This window comes from Ambystoma mexicanum, chromosome 1q (assembly GCF_040938575.1).
Source record: "Ambystoma mexicanum isolate Mex_15411 chromosome 1q, UKY_AmexF1_1, whole genome shotgun sequence".
Taxonomy (NCBI): Eukaryota; Metazoa; Chordata; class Amphibia; order Caudata; family Ambystomatidae; genus Ambystoma; species Ambystoma mexicanum.
Genome location: NC_090922.1, coordinates 581071293 through 581088917, shown reverse-complemented (window position 1 = coordinate 581088917; position 17625 = coordinate 581071293). Strand labels below are relative to the sequence as shown.

Below are 17625 nucleotides of genomic sequence, written 5' to 3'. Positions count from 1 at the left end.
ATGCCTACTGCAGGAAATTATTCAATGGGAGGTGCTGTATAGTTGTATACAGGGCTTAGACTCTGGTGCCTCGTTTTGTGGGTCTAGAAAAACAAAAATCGAAACTCCTCACATTTACCCAGTCCAATCTCACATTTACCCAGTCCAATCTCTGTTCTTACGCCAACTTTCTGATTATATTGCTTTTTATATACAGCGCTCATATTCAACCTTTCAGAGACATTAGCTGTGGTGGCCAGGCACAATCAAATGGTTAAAGGGACCATTACAAAATCACTAGGTGGACTGTGTTTTTCTGATGGACAAGATCCCATTGGCCACACTGAAAATATTAACCCAATAGCCCAGAATCTGGCAGGAGGGGGAGAGTTGTTGGATGATCATTTTAACCCACCAGCTCAGAATTTAGTAAGAGGGGGCGTGCCATTAGATGAGGTTACATGTAAAATGCTGGTGTGGAAGGTTACTGGGCTAGAAGTACATTATTGATGTAGAATGGTGCAATTGTGAACACAGATTTGGTCTGGTCTGTCTCCAAGAGACTTGGTCCTTGGAGTTATCTGAATTTCAGGGTTATAGTGCTTTTGATGTACCGGCTCAGAACGGCCCAAACAGTAGGCCAAAATGAGTTTTGCTCATATGGATAAACTGCAGCCTTCATTGGGTCATTGAAGTATACAAGACAGGTTCTCCTGATCTTCAGCATCTAATAGTGAGAATTCTCCCTAAGCAATATCTCCTGAGCTATAATGTTTATAATAGACCATAAGGGAACCACCCTTGTGGGACATTACTCTTAATGCAGGAGCTGATCCAACATTGAGAATGTCAAATTGGAGGTGGAGCTTTATATCCTTGTTGTGGGGGATTTAAATTTACAATTTAAAGCCCTTAGAATTTTAGATGAGATATGGATTGACCAAGATTATGCTTGCCTCCCCCTTTGTTCCCCCACATCCCCATAGGTCCATACAAATGCTGCTGACACAGCCCGAATTTTGTATGAGCTAAACTTAAGGGCTTGTAATGGGCGTATAGCCCCAGACCTGCCAGCGAAGAAAACATATGGTGGCCCCCACAGTTCATCTCTTATTGACCGTGTGCTAATCCTTGCTAAGGAATGGTGTTTAGTTAAATCTTTCAAAGTACTTCACCACCAGGAAAGTGACCATAGACCACTTGCTCTTCAAAAATGTCCAGGGGTTCTTGAAGTGCAAAGCATGTGTATTGTAGTCTTTGGATGTGGCGATTACAGGCCATGCCCGATGCGCTGTTAAATGGGAAAAGATTGATTTCCCAGAAATAAAACATCAAAATTATCGTACGGTCCTCCATGACATTGAGGGTATATGTGATGTCTCAAACTATGATGAGCTTATATAAAGTAAATTCACCAAGTTAGTTGATTCCCTTTTTCCTTTCTTGACCTGCAATGCTGGTAAAGTTAGAAAAGTTTCCAATTCTAAAAAACGGAGTCGAATGATGAGGATTGCTTGGATTTAAAAAGAGAAATAAGGGCTTGCCTTGCGGACAGAGCAACTGTAGATATGTAGCGGCTACAGTAGTTACATTCTAATTACAAACTGATCAAGAATAAGAAAAAGTCTTTTGAGCCTACTGATTGGGACAAATTATTGGATTCAGCAAAAGTTGGCAATTCTGCAACATTTTTGCTACTGGTGTCGGGAAAGGAAGTGAATTGGACTGAGGCACTGGAACATAGTATGGTACAACAGGTATGGAATAAACATTTTAGGGGGTTGTATAAGGCCCTGAAGTAGCTTCTTTTGAACCTCTTTCCTGCCATCAAGTTTGGGAAATTCTGTTCTTACCATAGATGAAATTAGAGAGGCTCTGGATTCCTCAAGGGCCAACAAAGCTTCTGGTCCAGAACATGTACCTGTGGATCTTTAGAAGGAAGAGCCCTTAGTGGGGGTACCAGTCCTGTGTAGGCTCTTTAACGCTCTGATATTTCCAGTACTATCCCCCAGGCATGGCGTCCAGTGGTTTTTGTTTCAATTTACAAAAAGGGGGGCAGAGATTTACCAAGTAATTATTGCCCAATATCCGTACTGGACACAGCAGGTAAACCTTTCGCCAAAGTTATCTTTAAACACCTTCAACAATGGGTTGACTAATGGGACAATTAGCCATTTTCAAGCAGGGTTCCATCTGGGAAGGAGCACAGTTGACCAACGTTTTTGCTTTTTCCTGATTCTCCAATGTTACAATATCTTGAAAAAGGTAGATCTTTACGTGGTCTTTGTAGACCTTAAGACCACGTTTGACAGATTGAGAAACCCAAGGGTATTCTCCCGAGCAGACCTTCGAGAATCCCTTATTCAGGTGGCCAGGGAAGGGCTGGTGCTCTCAGATCCCAACCCTGGGGGCGGACGAGTGAGGGAGGATCACCTGGGTAGGGGAGCCCAGGGAAATACCCCGGGGGAGACGCAGTATTGTACCGGGGAAGAAGGAGACGACGAGATCCCAGAGACCTTTGTAGGCTGTTTATATTTCCTTATGTGCAACTTGTATTGATGATTAATAAAATGCTTCATGAATTTCATAATTAATTTGATGAATACAATTGATACATATTCTTATAATTATTTTGACAATCACAATTATACATACTACGAAAGATCAAATACCCATTCATTTTCCTAACTTTTGACTGATCCTTACCACTATTAAGGGTGCGCAGGGGACAGGAGTGTCAGTCAATTGAGGACACAATCTTTTCACCAACGAATCCAGCACAGCCGGTGAGTCGGGGAGAGCTGACAGCAAACCGGACTGTGTTGAGCCCAAGGTTGCAAGAGGCAACATTTGAACAAAGACTTGTGTGAGCTGAACTATGAGAAAAGCACTGTTGAGGTCCAGTTGCAGAGTGGTCCGACGCCACGTGCACATTCATTCGAAAGACTGATTGGGACCGGTTTGTTGAAACTGCACATACCAAGAGGCCTTGGGAAAGGCCGGTGTGAGTTGTCAAAAGGGTCATACGAGGGTCAAGCAAAACCACTTGTAGAATTGAAAGTCTTTGACACGTTGAAGCAAAGTGAATTGTGTAAACAAGAACTGTGTATAGCCCGACTAGGGCTGAGACCCGGACTTAGGTAAAAGGAAGAACCTAAGGGGTCTAACGAGACTGTCTTGTGAACTGTGGCAAGTGTGAACCTGATAGAGGGATCCCGAGAGAAAGCTAAGGGAAGGGAACCCGCGCTTTCTGATAAGATTGTGAAATAAGGCAATTATGAACCCGACCGAGGGATACTGAAAGAAAGCTAGGAAAAGGGAAACCCTGCTTTCTGGTGAGATGAGAAAATCATGAACTGTGCTAGAAATGGCTATGTGAACCCGACGCAGGGATGCCAAGGGGAAAGCTAAGAAGAGTGAATCCCTCATTTAGGTAAAACAAAGCTGTATAGCTGGCAAAGGTGAAGCCGGCTGAGGAATGCCTGCAAATTTGGGTGAACAGTAATACACCCGTGAACATTGTATCGACAAAAATTGAACCCGGTTGAGGGATGCCCACAGTGAATGGTTCTTTAAAAAGAAATGTTGCGTTATGATTGAAAGGCCATAGCGAACCCGACGGAGCGAGGCCCATATTGCACGAGGGATCGGAACCTGGCAGAGGGGGATCCTAGGGCACCCTGTGAAGATTTATTGAAGGAACTTTTATTTTGTTGGTTTAGACACATCAGGTCCTCTGAGGCAAGAGACTTTTGTTTGAAAGGGACTTGGCCCCAGAAGGCCCTGATAATTTGGAACCAAACTGTAACGTCATGCTGGTGAGGCCCAGGAATGGGCTGTGCTCAGAAGCCCCGCCTTGTCCCATGCTTAAAACGTGGGGCAGGGAGACCCCAGCCATATCATCCTGACTTCATCAGAAAAGAAAGAATTGTCACAAAATGATAAACATTACCCCACACTATTTTGTAACTTAGCGGTAAGGATTGGCAATAGTTTATTTTTTTTTAGTATAGGCCCTTTTTATTTGACAAGATGCCACTAGTACTGCCTTATTTTTTGATGGTCGTAACTTGGTCCCATCTTAGATTTAGGTTTAGATTAGGCGTTTTTTTCACCCATTTATACAGTTTAATGAACACTCTTGAACTGTGATCACTTTTGTCTGTCTGCTTTTGCCACCATGAATTCCTTACAACAGTGTCCACCACCATTTAGTATGGCAAATCCTTAGGAGGAAGGGTATCCCGGACCATCTGTTGTTTATTGTTAGTCAGTTGTACACTGATATAAAGGCACTGTGCACTGTGGTTTTTGTGGAGAGATGACTTATGTGTTCAAAGTTGTAAGATGAGTGAGGCAGGGATGTGTTCTTGTCTTGCTCCTCTTCAACATATATATTAATAAAATTGAGTAGCTCACATCAACCATATTTGATGGCAATTCAAAATTAATGAATTAAATACATGTAAAGAAATGACGTTGTGCAATAATAAAACATTTACTCAGTGCTCCAGATAAGATTTGGAAGTGGGAGTATTTTACTCCTTATTTTTTAAAGTTGTGAGAAAAATAATTTTTTAGGGAGTAAAAATGTAAGTCCAATTCCCAATGGGAGTATTTTTTCATAAGCGTGCAAAAATGTTTTAACTTGAAAACGAAAATGTTTTAGTAATAATTATTTTGTTGCACCTAGTTAGTCATGTACATTCAAAAGATACAGGTTTACTACTTTCAATCAGGCAATAATAATAGTATTAGTAGTTTCCTCCTGTGCGACTATGTGCACTAATGGTCCAAACGCATCCAAGGAGCTGTGCGAGTGAAAGCAGGGGCACATGGTCCTGCGTGTCCGTTTCCTATTTTTTCTTGGGAGTATTTTAATTTCCAGTTTGTATTTTTGGGGACTATGACTATTTTTAAAGGAGTAAAATTGGTCCATACACCCATTATCTGTACGGTTGCATTTACTATAAAAAAGTATCAAGTTCCCAAATCATATAAAAATACGGATAAAAAAGTGAGACAATTAAAATAAATAATTGTATTACTGCTTCAAGGGGTGCTTTATGATGCTAATGTATGATACAGGGATTGTTACATCTAATAATCCAGGTACTTTGTATGTTTTTACAAAAGAAAACACAGTGTGTCTATTTTGTGTAGACTTAAGCAGTGTAGGTCGACCAAAGAATTTTCACACCTAAAGCTCTTGCAATCAGTCTTCAACCACGGTAATACTGATGCTCCAGGGGGAACTTCCAACATCTATCAGAGAAATCCAGACCATGATCAAACAGAGATTAGGCCTTAAGGGAGCTTTGGATAAAGATTCATACACCCAAGGGCCATGAGTAAAGACATTTTAGGAGTAGTTGAGGGGGAACGCTAAAGGGAGAAACACTTTCTGCTGCATAGGCGCCATACAAATGTTCAATAAATAGTTAAAATAAAGTACTCTTTTCTTTTAATCAATTAATGCTCCTTTACGGGCAGAGGGGCCATACTGAACTGCCCACAATTTTTAGTCCATCATGGGCTGTCTATTCAGTCTGAGCCCAATATACCTCTAGGCTAAGAGAAATGGCATGGCCACCAAAGTGTTTGGAAAATGCCATTGAGGCCTTGCCGCTCATGGAGAGAGCCACACATTTTTTTTTTTCAACCAGGCGGCACCACAAGCCACCCTGGCTGAAAAGCACTACCAGTTCGAAGAATCCAACCTGATTCCGGATGCCCTGTAAAAGTAAATTCGATCCCCTAGGCTCAGAGTGATCCGGGATTGGTTCTGGGGCGATCACGGGAAGGTCTGGTGTTGAATGGACAAAGCAGTGGTGGGCTGGCTGCTGGATGAGGTGTTATGGCGACCCAAGGAGGATAGACCTGCAAACATGTACGTAGAAAGCTCTGGGCCCTAGTGGGGGATTCATGGGATGAGCTGGTGCGGAGGGTGAACTTGAACACCTTCCCCTCCCCGCCAACGTCGCCGTTTAGGAATCCCCAGTTCACACCTGACATGGAAAGGGGTGCCTTCAATGGGTGGGAGGCCGTAGGGTGCCACAAACTATGCAGCATGTTCTCGGGCCAGGACATAAAATGCTTTGCACGGTGCAAGCAGGACTCAGGCTAGATGAGGGCAAGAGGTATCACTACTCTCAACTGAGGCACTGGCTTACAAACCGAATGATCAGGTTAGCGGCCACCAGGAATCTCATGCCCATTGAACGGTTCGTAACGATAGACAGGAGGACAGGCACTTGGTAGCAGCGTTATAAGGGATTATAGCAGAAGGGGCAAGGAGCCAGGTGTAATGATGAGGCGGCGGCGATAAGAGGTGAGATTTCTTAAAGTTTAATTAATGCGACCCCGCCGGCACAACCACCTCTTTTCCCTCTCCCTCCAACTGTCCCAACGGTCACGCGAACTCCAGTCACAAAATGTTGACATAAGCAGGGGTGCGCGTGACAGCGCGCGCAACACAGCTCAACAGATAAATGCTAAATCTCTACATATCTTCCCCCTTAGAAAGGGAAAAGAACATATCCCATACCATTATGGTATTTAATACAGAAAAGTTTCTGCATAAGATAAATATTAAAAGTTTACAGAAAACATTTTTTTTTCATAACAATGAATAAACAGAAACAAAATAAGTTCACGATATATAGTCAACCAGGTAGGTTGGGTCCTTAACCTACCAGGATTGCCTAACTTATTCTCACTCCTCACTCCTTCCTTTTCACTCCCATTTTTCGCATCGTTCTCTGCATTCCCTGCTTTCACATTCACCCCCATGCACTTTCGCAATCCTTCCTTTTGACCACACTTCCCCTCCATCCAATATTACTACAGACCTCTTGACAGCAGATATCTTCTTAGGCCCTAAATACTTGCTCTCTAAACATTTGTTCACTAGCCTGGTGTTCTTCACATACACTTCCTCTCCCACTTTCCATTTGCGTTCCTTCACTTTCTCACAAACATTGAAATTTGCTACATTCTTTTCTTGGCTAGCTTTTAAGAGTTTCATTATTTGTGCTCTATCCACTTGAACTATCTTAGCTACACCTAACCAACCTGGACACAATCTGGTTCCCTCCCTTTGAGGGACACAAACGGAGAAACCTTTGTCAACGAATGTGGTGTGGTAACATAACTCCACGTCATTACCTCTCCAAGGTTGCTTCCCTCTCATTGCCAATTGTAAACCTTCTTTTAACCATCGATTTACCCTCTCAACAAGACCATTCGCTCTGAGATGATACAACGCTGTCTTGATGTGTTTTATGCTGTAACTACTCAAAAATGTCTTCATAGCCTCAGATACAAATTGAACACCATTGTCCGATACCAATTCAGTCGGCACTCCTTCTTTAAGAAATACTTTTTCCAAAAATGTTATCACCTCTCCTGCAGTGACTTCTTTGACCGCTTCCCACTCAACCCATTTTGAATGGTAATCAACAAGCACGAACAAAAATTTTAGACCTCCTCCTAACCCCTTTATGGGCCCCACGATATCCACTGCTACTTTGGACCAAGGTTGCATTGGAACAGAATTTTGAACTAATGGGGTCTCCCGCACCACCTTGGTCTTGTCACTCGCTTGGCATATTACACAATCCTTAACCCATCTCTCAGCCATCCTGTCCATTGTTGGCCACCAATAACTTTTCCGCAGTTTCCTTTTCATGGCATATTCACCCGGGTGGCCCTAATGAGCCAGTTCCAGAAGATTGAACCTAACCGACTCAGGGGGAACGAAACATATGCCTCTCCCAAGTGTATTCTCAAAAATGTTCAATTCCTCTTTGAGCTCCCACCAAACATCAAATTTGCTCTGTAAAGTTTTCTTTTGAGGCCATCCCTTCATAGTCCACTCCTTGACAAATTTAAGTTCCAAATCAGAATCTTCTCCCTCTGACCACTTTTCCTCATTAATTGCTCCCAAAACCTCAGCTACAACTGATTCCTCCATTTCACTTTCACTCACATTAACTGTTTTGTTCTCCATGGGTAACCTGGACAAGCAGTCCGCCACCACATTTTTCTTTCCTGGAAGAAAACTCATCTCAAAATTGTATGCATGTAATCCCAGTTCCCACTTGCTTATCCTGGGAGAACCTAAAGCCCACCTTCCACTCTCAAATAATTGCACCAGTGGCTTATGGTCAGATCTAACAACAAAGTGTCTGCCCCGCAAAAAGTATTTAAAATGCTTGATGGCCCAGAACATGGCCAACGCCTCCCTTTCAATATCAGAGTATTTACTCTCCGCTCCTCTCAGTGCCCTAGATGCAAAAGCAATCACCCTTTCCTCATTTTCCACATCATATTGCACCAAAGTCGCTCCTAACCGCAACACACTAGCATCCACCACCAACACTGTTTTATCTGATGAATCGAACTTTCCAATTGAGGGAGCTTTGCTAATGGCATCTTTGATGCTTTCAAATGCTGCACTACACTCTGAGAACCATACAAACTTGGTACCTTGGTTTAGCAACAATCTTAATGGGCTGGAGACCATCGCGAAATCCTTAACAAATTTATGATAATATTCGGCAAGGCCCAAAAAGGACCTCACTTGATCCTTATTAGAAGGTACAGTCGCACTTTTAACTGCCTCCACCAAGCATTTCTTAGGTTTCACCTCACTCTTATCAATTTCATACCCAAGATATTCCACTCTATCAACCCCTATTTTGCACTTATCTCTCCTTACTGTCAAACCAACATCAGACAGTCTGCTCAACACTTTTGACAAAACTTCATCATGTTCAGTTACACTGTTTGCATATATAAGTACATCATCCTGAAATTTCATAATGTTCTCTATTCCTTCCAGTATGGTGTCCATCACTCTCTGAAACACTGAAGCTGCCGAAGCAAGCCCAAATGGCATTCTGCAATATTTGAACGTTCCAAAGGGTGTTATAAACACCATTAAATGCTGGCAGTCTTCTTTCAATGGAATTTGGTGATATGCTTGAGAGAGATCAATCACCGAAAAGACCTTAGCTCCTTTAAGTGTTGATAACGTATGCCCAATTAATGGTAGAGGATGCCTGTCAATGTTCCCATTTATATCTCTCATGTCCACACAAAGCCTTATTTGTCCATTTGGTTTCATTGCCACTACTATAGGAGATAACCACTCCGAACTCTCGCTTTGTTTTATGATTCCTTTCTGCATCAAGGTCTCTATCTCAACCTTCCATTTTTCTCTCAAGTCATGAGGTACAGGTCTCACTTTGTGTACCCTAGGTACTGCACCAGCCTTCACTCGAATTTCATGCTCAAACCCTTTGAGCATCCCCAACCCTGGTTGGAACACATCCGGAAATTTATTTTCCCATTTGTCATTAACTTCTGCAATGGTAATTGGTTCCTCCGCATTCACTTGTATTTGTATGCCCAGTTTATGTTGTTCACTCCACCCTAACAGGGAGGATCCTTCCTGTGTCACATATACATCCGATTCACATCTTCTTCCTTTGTCCTCCACTGCTGCTTGAAATTTTACCAAAATCTCAATCCTCACGTTGCCATAGGCATATGGTTCTATGGTGTGCTGTTCAAGATCATTGATTGAGCCTTGTAGACAGTTCTCATAAGTCTTTTTGGATATCAAAGTCCAAGGCGAGCAACTATCCACCTTAAGGGTTACAATTCTACCATTTATCATGAAAACATCTGATGGAGAGTTCCCTTTGTTTGACACTTCCGCTATCTCCAAGACATGTTTCGTTTGTAAATTCTGGAATATACTCTCACGTTCTTCTTGTTCTGGCATTCTTGTACCAGGTTCAATATTGTGTACCTGATTTGATCCTCTACAGACTCTTGCAAAATTACCTTTCTTTTTGCATTTTAAACAAGATATATTCCTCGCAGGATAAAATTCACTAGTGGAGATATGCCTACTGCTACCACACTTATAGCACTTAGTTTCTCTATTCACATTCAGTCTTCTGACTCCTCCTACAGCTGCCACTTCACCTTCTTGCTTTTCACCTTTCATGGTCATGTACTTATGGGTCTGTTCCAAACTTCTAGCAGTCTCCACCGCCACTTCCAGAGATGCATCTTTTGTCAACAACCTTTCTTGTATCTTTAAGTTGCTTGTGCACCTTACTAATTGATCTCTTATTAGCGAATCTGTTAATTGACCAAATTCACATGTGTGACTCAAAGATCTCAACGCTGCAATGAAATTCTCCACTGGTTCACTGGGATCTTGTGTTCTCTGGGAAAACGTATGTCTCTCGAAGGTTATGTTTTTCTTCGCCTCAAAATGAATTTCCAGTTTTTTCTCAGCTATGGTGTACTGATCCACTTCTCCTTGTCCTTCATGAGGAGGTTGTGGAAGACCATCATATATGCTACGACCTTCCGTGCCTAGATTGTGCAGAAGTATTGCTTCTTTTCTCGCTGCAGCAAATTTATCCCCTCCAATTGCCACTAAATAAGTGTCAAACAGTTTCTTCCACGATACCAGGTTCCATTAGAAAAGGTGGAGCCATGCTAGCTGCTGCCATTTTATTTATTTTTTGTTTTTTTTATTTTTTTATTTAGAAGACTGTGTAATCCTATCTTCTTTTGCAGTTTAATATTGTTCTGGATTTGCACTTGTACACTTAGGAGTAGTAAATGGTGTAATCTATTGGCCTTTCCTCACAGTGTCCCCAGTAAACTCCACAACTTTGACATTATAAAATGTTCATGAGTTCACCCCGATTTGTAAACTCCCTATCTCCCGTGTTAACGTGGAGCGGGAGGAATGTTTATTTACTTTTTCATTCCTTCCTGGCAATAGGGCTTGTTTTTTCAACTCGACAGGGGCGAGGCTTATGGAGTGCGTAGAAATTAGCAGCGTCGCTATAGAGGCTTACGATCGCGGCTCCTGCCCGCTCTCCTGCCTGCTCCCCCAGCGCCCCTTCTCACCTGGCAGCCGTCGGAAGACGGGGAGAGGGGACGGAGTTCTCGAAGCTGGTACCACTGGTGAGGGAGCCGTCCGCAGGCTCCGTCGGCACCTCGCACTGCGCTCTCTGCCCACTATGGATACGCAGGAGGCACCGGAGCTCACCAGCGTGTCTCTTGTTGGAGTTCGTGCTCTGTCGCGGGCTCGCCCTGGGGTCTGTTTTCCTCGTCGCCAATTGTAATGATGAGGCGGAGGCGATAAGAGGTGAGATTTCTTAAAGTTTAATTAATGCGAGCACGCCGGCACAACCACCTCTTCTCCCTCTCACTCCAACTGTCCCAACTGTCACGCGAACTCCAGTCACAGAATGTTGACATAAGCAGGGGTGCGCGTGACAGCACAAGCAACACAGCTCAACAGATAAATGCTAAATCTCTACACCAGGCATGGCATTATATGGAGCATTGGGCAACTGCAGTGGGCAGCCGCTGGAGGGGGGAACTTTGGACTCAGTTATGGGCAGATATCCCCATGCTCACGCAGGTCATCTAGATTCAGAAGATGTGGGTTAAGGTCCAATGGCATCTCACCCCAGAAAAACTACATACATTCTAACCAACTGCATCAGCACTGTGCTGGAGGAGATGTGGGGAACTGGGATTGTGGAAGCGTATCTGGTGGGAATGCACAGTCAAACAGCCTTATCGGGATATAACCTGTGCAGCAATGAATAGTATTTTTGGGAGTCAGATGCCGGACAACACAGGAATGGCCATCCTGGGAATTTGCAGGGTTCTGGAAAATCTACCCTCGAAAGCTCAAAGACAGACATACATCATCCTGATAGTGGTGGCACACAAATGGAAACAAACAGCTACCCCCACAGAACGCGAATGGGTTAGTAGAATTTGGAACTTTGTGGCACTGGAGTGGGTGACCTATTCGATTCAAGGGGGATCACCAAAGGTTTCTCTCAGACTGAGACATTGGGCCTCATTGCGACCTTGCCAGTCCGGAAACAAGGGTGCAGGTAAGCTTGTTTCCGGACCGGCAAAGTACAAGTTTGCCTACTGTGGCTGCTGCGCCCGACAGGTCTGACCCTGCCGGGCACAGCGGCCACAGTAAGCAGACTCTTCACAGAAGCACCGGCACCATTGGCAATGGTGCCGGCGCTTCCGTCTCCCCATGCCTATATAGTCCTGTGAAACTCAATGGGAATGGTGACTTAAGAAATCCAGCGCCTGACTTCCGACGACATCAGGACTTGTAATGTCCCGGTGGCACCGGGAAGTCAGGCGCTGGTAAAATGTTATGAGCTAGTAATGAGGCCCATTGTCCTGCATCACCTGCAGTGGGACTCGGGGGCTGCACGGTGCCAGAGGAAAATGAGATTGCTGGGCTGGTGTGAGTACTCACTACACTTGGGGAGGGTGCCTTCACAGGAAGCTCAGAGAAGATATGGCTGAAGTTTCTAGGGAAGACGAGGACTATGGGGGGTGGAGTTCTCAAACGGTGCAAGGGCCTGTACAACGACTGGCGAGAGAGCTGGCCACTCATAGAAACTTGGGACCGGGAGCCATCTACATAGTTTATGGACGCGGGGCGGGGAACAGGACTGGGTGCGTTGTTGGTTAAATGTGTTGGGATCGAGGGGGCGGAGGGTGAGAAGGGACCGGTAGGGGGGTTACATCTGTTCTTACTGTTGAAAATGCCAATAAAATACATTGCAAGTGTATTGGTACTATGCTGCCCTCACAAGTCAAAATCAGGTCCCTGCCCCAGCACAAACACACTCACATACATTATTTAACTCAACATTCACTCGCTTATTCACACACAGCATTCACTCACTCATTGCGTGAGCGGATCATAAGTGACCTATCCATACATTTTATATCCCCCTGTGCCTGTTCCAAATAGGCAGAGGGAAAGAATTTTGTTTTCTTTTGTTTTGAAAGGTGCACCTCTTTTGAAAATCAGGATTTACTTGAAAATGCCCCAGAAACCCCTTCCACCAACTGGCTTTGCGCAGTTGAGCATTTGGTGGGAAAAGAGCACCTCAATATGCCCAACTATGATGCACACATTAAAACGTCCTTTGTGCGCAGTGCACCACCTTTTTGGCACAAGTGAAGTGATTGAGCATCCCATCAGTTGCACCAAACACGTTTTGAAAAACGAAGCATGATGGTTTATCCCTACTAATCACTTCTTTATGATGTACATTCATTTCAGAGAGGGTGGTACGAGGTGTCAGATGTGAATGAGGAAAGGGAAAGGACACAAGAGAAGGAAAGGGTGCATGGTGTTTTTACTGTTTCTGCAGTCATTAACCCCAGATTTGCTCATGAGCAGGTATTATGTTTAATATCATTAGCTGCAGAGCAGATACTGTGACTGGAATCATTAGCCCCAGAGTACGTACTGTGCAGAGCAGGTATTGTGTCTGTAGTTATAAGCCCCATGGCAGGTACATATATAAGTCACGTTACACCAGCTCAAGGTCTGTGTATCAGCTGCACTATGGCCGGTAAGATAGCTCGGCGGGTTGAGCGCTCGCTGCTGTGATCTGCAGGTCGCAGGTTCGAATCCCAGCAAGGCCAACTCAGTCTTTCATCCTTCCGAGGTCTATAAATGAGTACCAATTTTGGTTGGGTGATATTGTATGTAAATAGGGATAAAGGCGCTATATAAATAACACATCATTATTGCGCCTGCGAGCATCCACCGTGAATGAGGTTCACCAACAACATTTACAAAGTCACGTACATACAAAGTTTAATTTCAAAATGAAGGAATTCCAGCTGCAGCCTCTTCAACGCATTTCCAGAGGTTGGAAAATACCTCCTCTTACCAACATAGCTAAGGGTCGAGAATGAAACGAGTTAATGGATGCTAAAAGAAATACAGATAAAATTCACTCCAAGCGCTGAATCGCATTCACTCACCTGATGCTGCCTGGAATCAGGAAATGAGCGTTTCGTACAGGTAGCGTCTAGTTCCCACCAGAGAAACGGACCATAGCAACGCCCTGCCCCGCCCACTCTTCTTCATGTGACTTTGGGCACGTACGCTACCCTTCACGTAGCGTCTGACGTCATCACCATGATTTGCGTGAGCAAACTTAGTGAGCGGGAAGGCTTTGGTTTCGGCTGCCAGCCAGTGCACGTGGAATCTGCGTAGTTTTGGATGGCAGAGGTTAAGGTGGGTATTTTATTCGGGTCCGGGATACCGGTAAAGTTTCTGAAAGACACCGGATGCAGCGTCCGACCTCGTCGTTTCCATTATCGTGATTTTCTGAGCGGGGACCTGGAAGGCTCTGGCTGCCAGGCTGCAAGAGCAGCAGGAACCTGTGTGCTCTTCTCTGGCTGAGATTACAATTGGCACGGCTGAGATTACAATTGGCACATGGGTGGAGGGAGAGATGGGGGCACAGTAGGTCTGAGGGCAGCATTGGGTCATCTTGGTGAGGGTTGGGAGGGGATGGGGGCACCTTGGTGTGGGTTTGATGGGAGGGATGGGGCACACTGGGGGTCTGGGGCGGGATGGTTCATCTAGGTGTGGATCTGGGGGATGGATGGTTTGTCTAGATGTGGGTCTGGAGGGCTGGACAGCAGCATCTTGCTGTGGGGAGGGATCTTGGTGGGGTCTGCAACGGATGGATGGTGCAACATTGGTGTGGGTTGGGAGGGCGGAATGGGTCATCTAGGTGTGAGTTGGGAGGGCAGGATCGGGGCATCTTGGTGGGCTCTGCAGTGGGTGGATGGGGCACATTGGTTTCAGTCTGGAACAGGTATGGGGCATCTGTTGGTCTGGAGGGAGTCATGGGTCATATAGGTATGGGTTGGGAGGATTGGATGCCGCATCTTAGTTTGGATGGGATTGAGACATCTGTTTGCATATGGAGGGTGGGATGGGGCATCTTTGTGTGGGTCGGGAGGGTGTGGGGCACATTGGTGTGTCTCTGGGGGAAGGGCGGGGGCACATTGTGGGTCTGTGGTGGAGGGATGGTTCATCTAGGCATGGGTCTGGGGGATGATTAGTTTGTCTAGGTGTGGGTCTGGAGGGCAGGATGGGGGCATCTTGCTGTGTGGAGGGAGGGATGGTGGCATCTTGGTCTACAACGGAGGGATGCAGGCACATTGGTGTGAGTATGGAGGGGGGATGGGTTATCTGGGTGTAAGTCGGGAGGGCAGGATGGGGGCATCTTGGTGGGGTCTGCAACGGGTGGATGGGGGCATGTTGGTGTCGGTCCGGAACAGGTATGGGGCATCTTGGTCTGGCGGTTGGCATTGGTCATCTAGGTGTGGGTTGAGAGGGTGGGATGGGGCATCTTGGTGTGAGTAGGATGGGGACCTCTGGATCTGGATAGTGGGATGGGGGCATCTTGAAGTGGATGGAGGCACATTGGTGTGGGTTTGATGGCAGGGATGGGGCCCATTTGTGTGGGTCTGGGGGGAGGGGAGGGGCATCCTGGTTTGGGTGGGATGGGGACACATTGGTGTGGGTTTGATGGGAGGGACCAGACACATTGGTGTGGGTTTGATGGCAGGGAAGGGACACATGTGTGGGTCTGGGGGGAGGGGAGGGGCATCCTGGTTTGGGTGGGATGGGGACACATTGGTGTGGGTTTAATGTGGTTTTGATGGGAGGGACGGGCACATTGGTCTGGGGGATAGTTGGGGGTCCATAGGTCTGGGTCTGGAGGGATGGGTCATCTAGGTGAATGGTCTGGAGGGCAGGATGGGGGAACATTGGTGTCAGTCTGGAAGAGGAATGGGGTATCTGTTGGTCTGGAAGGTGTCATGGGCCCTGTAGGTGTGGATTGGGAGGGTGGGATTGGGCATCCTGGTGTGGATGGGATGGGGGCATCTGGAGGGAGGGATGGTGGCATCTTGGTCTACAACAGAGGGATGCAGGCACATTGGTGTGAGTATGGAGGGGGATGGGTCATCTGGGTGTAAGTTGGGAGGGCAGGATGGGGGCATCTTGGTGGGGTCTGCAACGGGTGGATGGGGGCACGTTGGTGTCGGTCAGGAACAGGTATGAGACATCTTGGTCTGGCGGCTGGCATTGGTCATCTAGGTGTGGGTTGAGAGGGTGGCATGGGGCATCTTGGTGTGGGTGGGATGGGGACCTCTGGATCTGGATAGTGGGATGGGGGCATCTTGGAGTGGATGGAGGCACATTGGTGTGGGTTTGATGGGAGGGACCAGGCACATTGGTGTGGGTTTGATGGCAGGGATGGGGCCCATTTGTGTGGGTCTGGGGAGAGGGGAGGGGCATCCTGGTTTGGGTGGGATGGGGACACATTGGTGTGGGTTTGATGGGAGGGACCAGACACATTGGTGTGGGTTTGATGGTAGGGAAGGGGCACATGTGTGGGTCTGGGGGGAGGGGAGGGGCATCCTGGTTTGAGTGGGATGGGGACACATAGGTGTGGGTTTAATGTGGGTTTGATGGGAGGGACGGGCACATTGGTCTGGGGATAGTTGGGGGCCCATAGGTCTGGGTCTGGAGGGATGGGTCATCTAGGTGAATGGTCTGGAGGGCAAGATGGGGGCACATTGGTGTCAGTCTGGAAGAGGAATGGGGTATCTGTTGGTCTGGAAGGTGGCATGGGCCCTCTAGGTGTGGATTGGGAGGGTGGGATTGGGCATCCTGGTGTGGATGGGATGGGGGCATCTGGAGGGTGGGATGGGGCATCTTTCTGTGGGTCTGGAAGGAGGGGAGGAGGGCATGTGGTTGTGGGTCTGGAGGGTGGGATGGATCTTCTAGGTGTGGGTCTGGAGGGAGGGATGGGGGCATATTGGTGTAGGTTTGATGGGAGGGATGGGGCATATTGGTGTGGGTTTGGGGGAGCGATGGGCGCACATTGGATGTGGGTCTGGGGGGAGGGTTGTGGGCATATTGGTGTGGGTCTAGACTCATATGGGGCACGTTGTGTGGCTCGGAGGGAGGGGATGGGGCCACATTGGTGTGGGTCTGGGGCAATGGATGGGGGCATATTGTCACGACTACTGGGTTTCCCCTCACAAGGTCTTCTAAAGTGTCTTGGCTAACTGCATATAGATCCTGGGCTCAGGGAAAGTAGGACCTTGGCCATGTAGTTCTAACACTTCCTCATCCTTCAAACATGGCCCCCAGTGAAATTCATGGTATTTGGTTGTGCTGTCTAGTTGTTGTCACGCCTGCAATATTTAAGCCCCTCCCGCTTTAAGTTCCGCGCTTCGCATCTGTTTGCTTTGCTTGGACGCTTACCGCGGATCGAAGTCTCCTGTCAAGATTCACCTCAGAACCCTTTTGCTTCATGGTTTAGTTCCTGGTCCAGTGCTCCCGTCATTCTTATCCTTCCTTAACCTTGCCCCTTGCTGTAACTCACCTTCGGTACTCGGCTATACTTTTGTGGTGAATTCTTCTAATTGAAGTAAGTTAGCGGCAACGTTTTTCTGTGCTCGCGCTTTCTGCCAGTGTTGTTTCGTGCATTCGTGCATGTTCATTTGTGGTGGATTGTGCGCGTAGCGCGTTGAACTTGTTACATTTCCCGTCAGGTGTTGTGTGTCGGGGCTCCGGCACTCGAACGCGTGTGAGGAGTTTTGCGACTCTCACTTACAGCAAGTTTGCGTGTGTATTCTAGGCATAGAATATTCCTTACCAGAACACAAAGAGGAGTCTGTCTATTGTGATACGTAGGCTCATGCTTTTGTTGCCCAGTTGCTATGTCT

General features: G+C 46.4%; 1 protein-coding gene across 1 annotated transcript in view; it reads right to left on the bottom strand.

Moving 5' to 3' along the window:
• Positions 1-13942, bottom strand: part of PLPP6 (phospholipid phosphatase 6) — a 136945-nt gene extending 123003 nt beyond the window's left edge. Inside the window, exon 1 of the mRNA XM_069641080.1 lies at positions 13849-13942. The gene's annotated coding sequence lies outside the window, so the exon portion shown is untranslated. The remainder of the gene's footprint in view (positions 1-13848) is intronic.
• Between the last annotated feature and the right edge of the window lie 3683 nt (positions 13943-17625).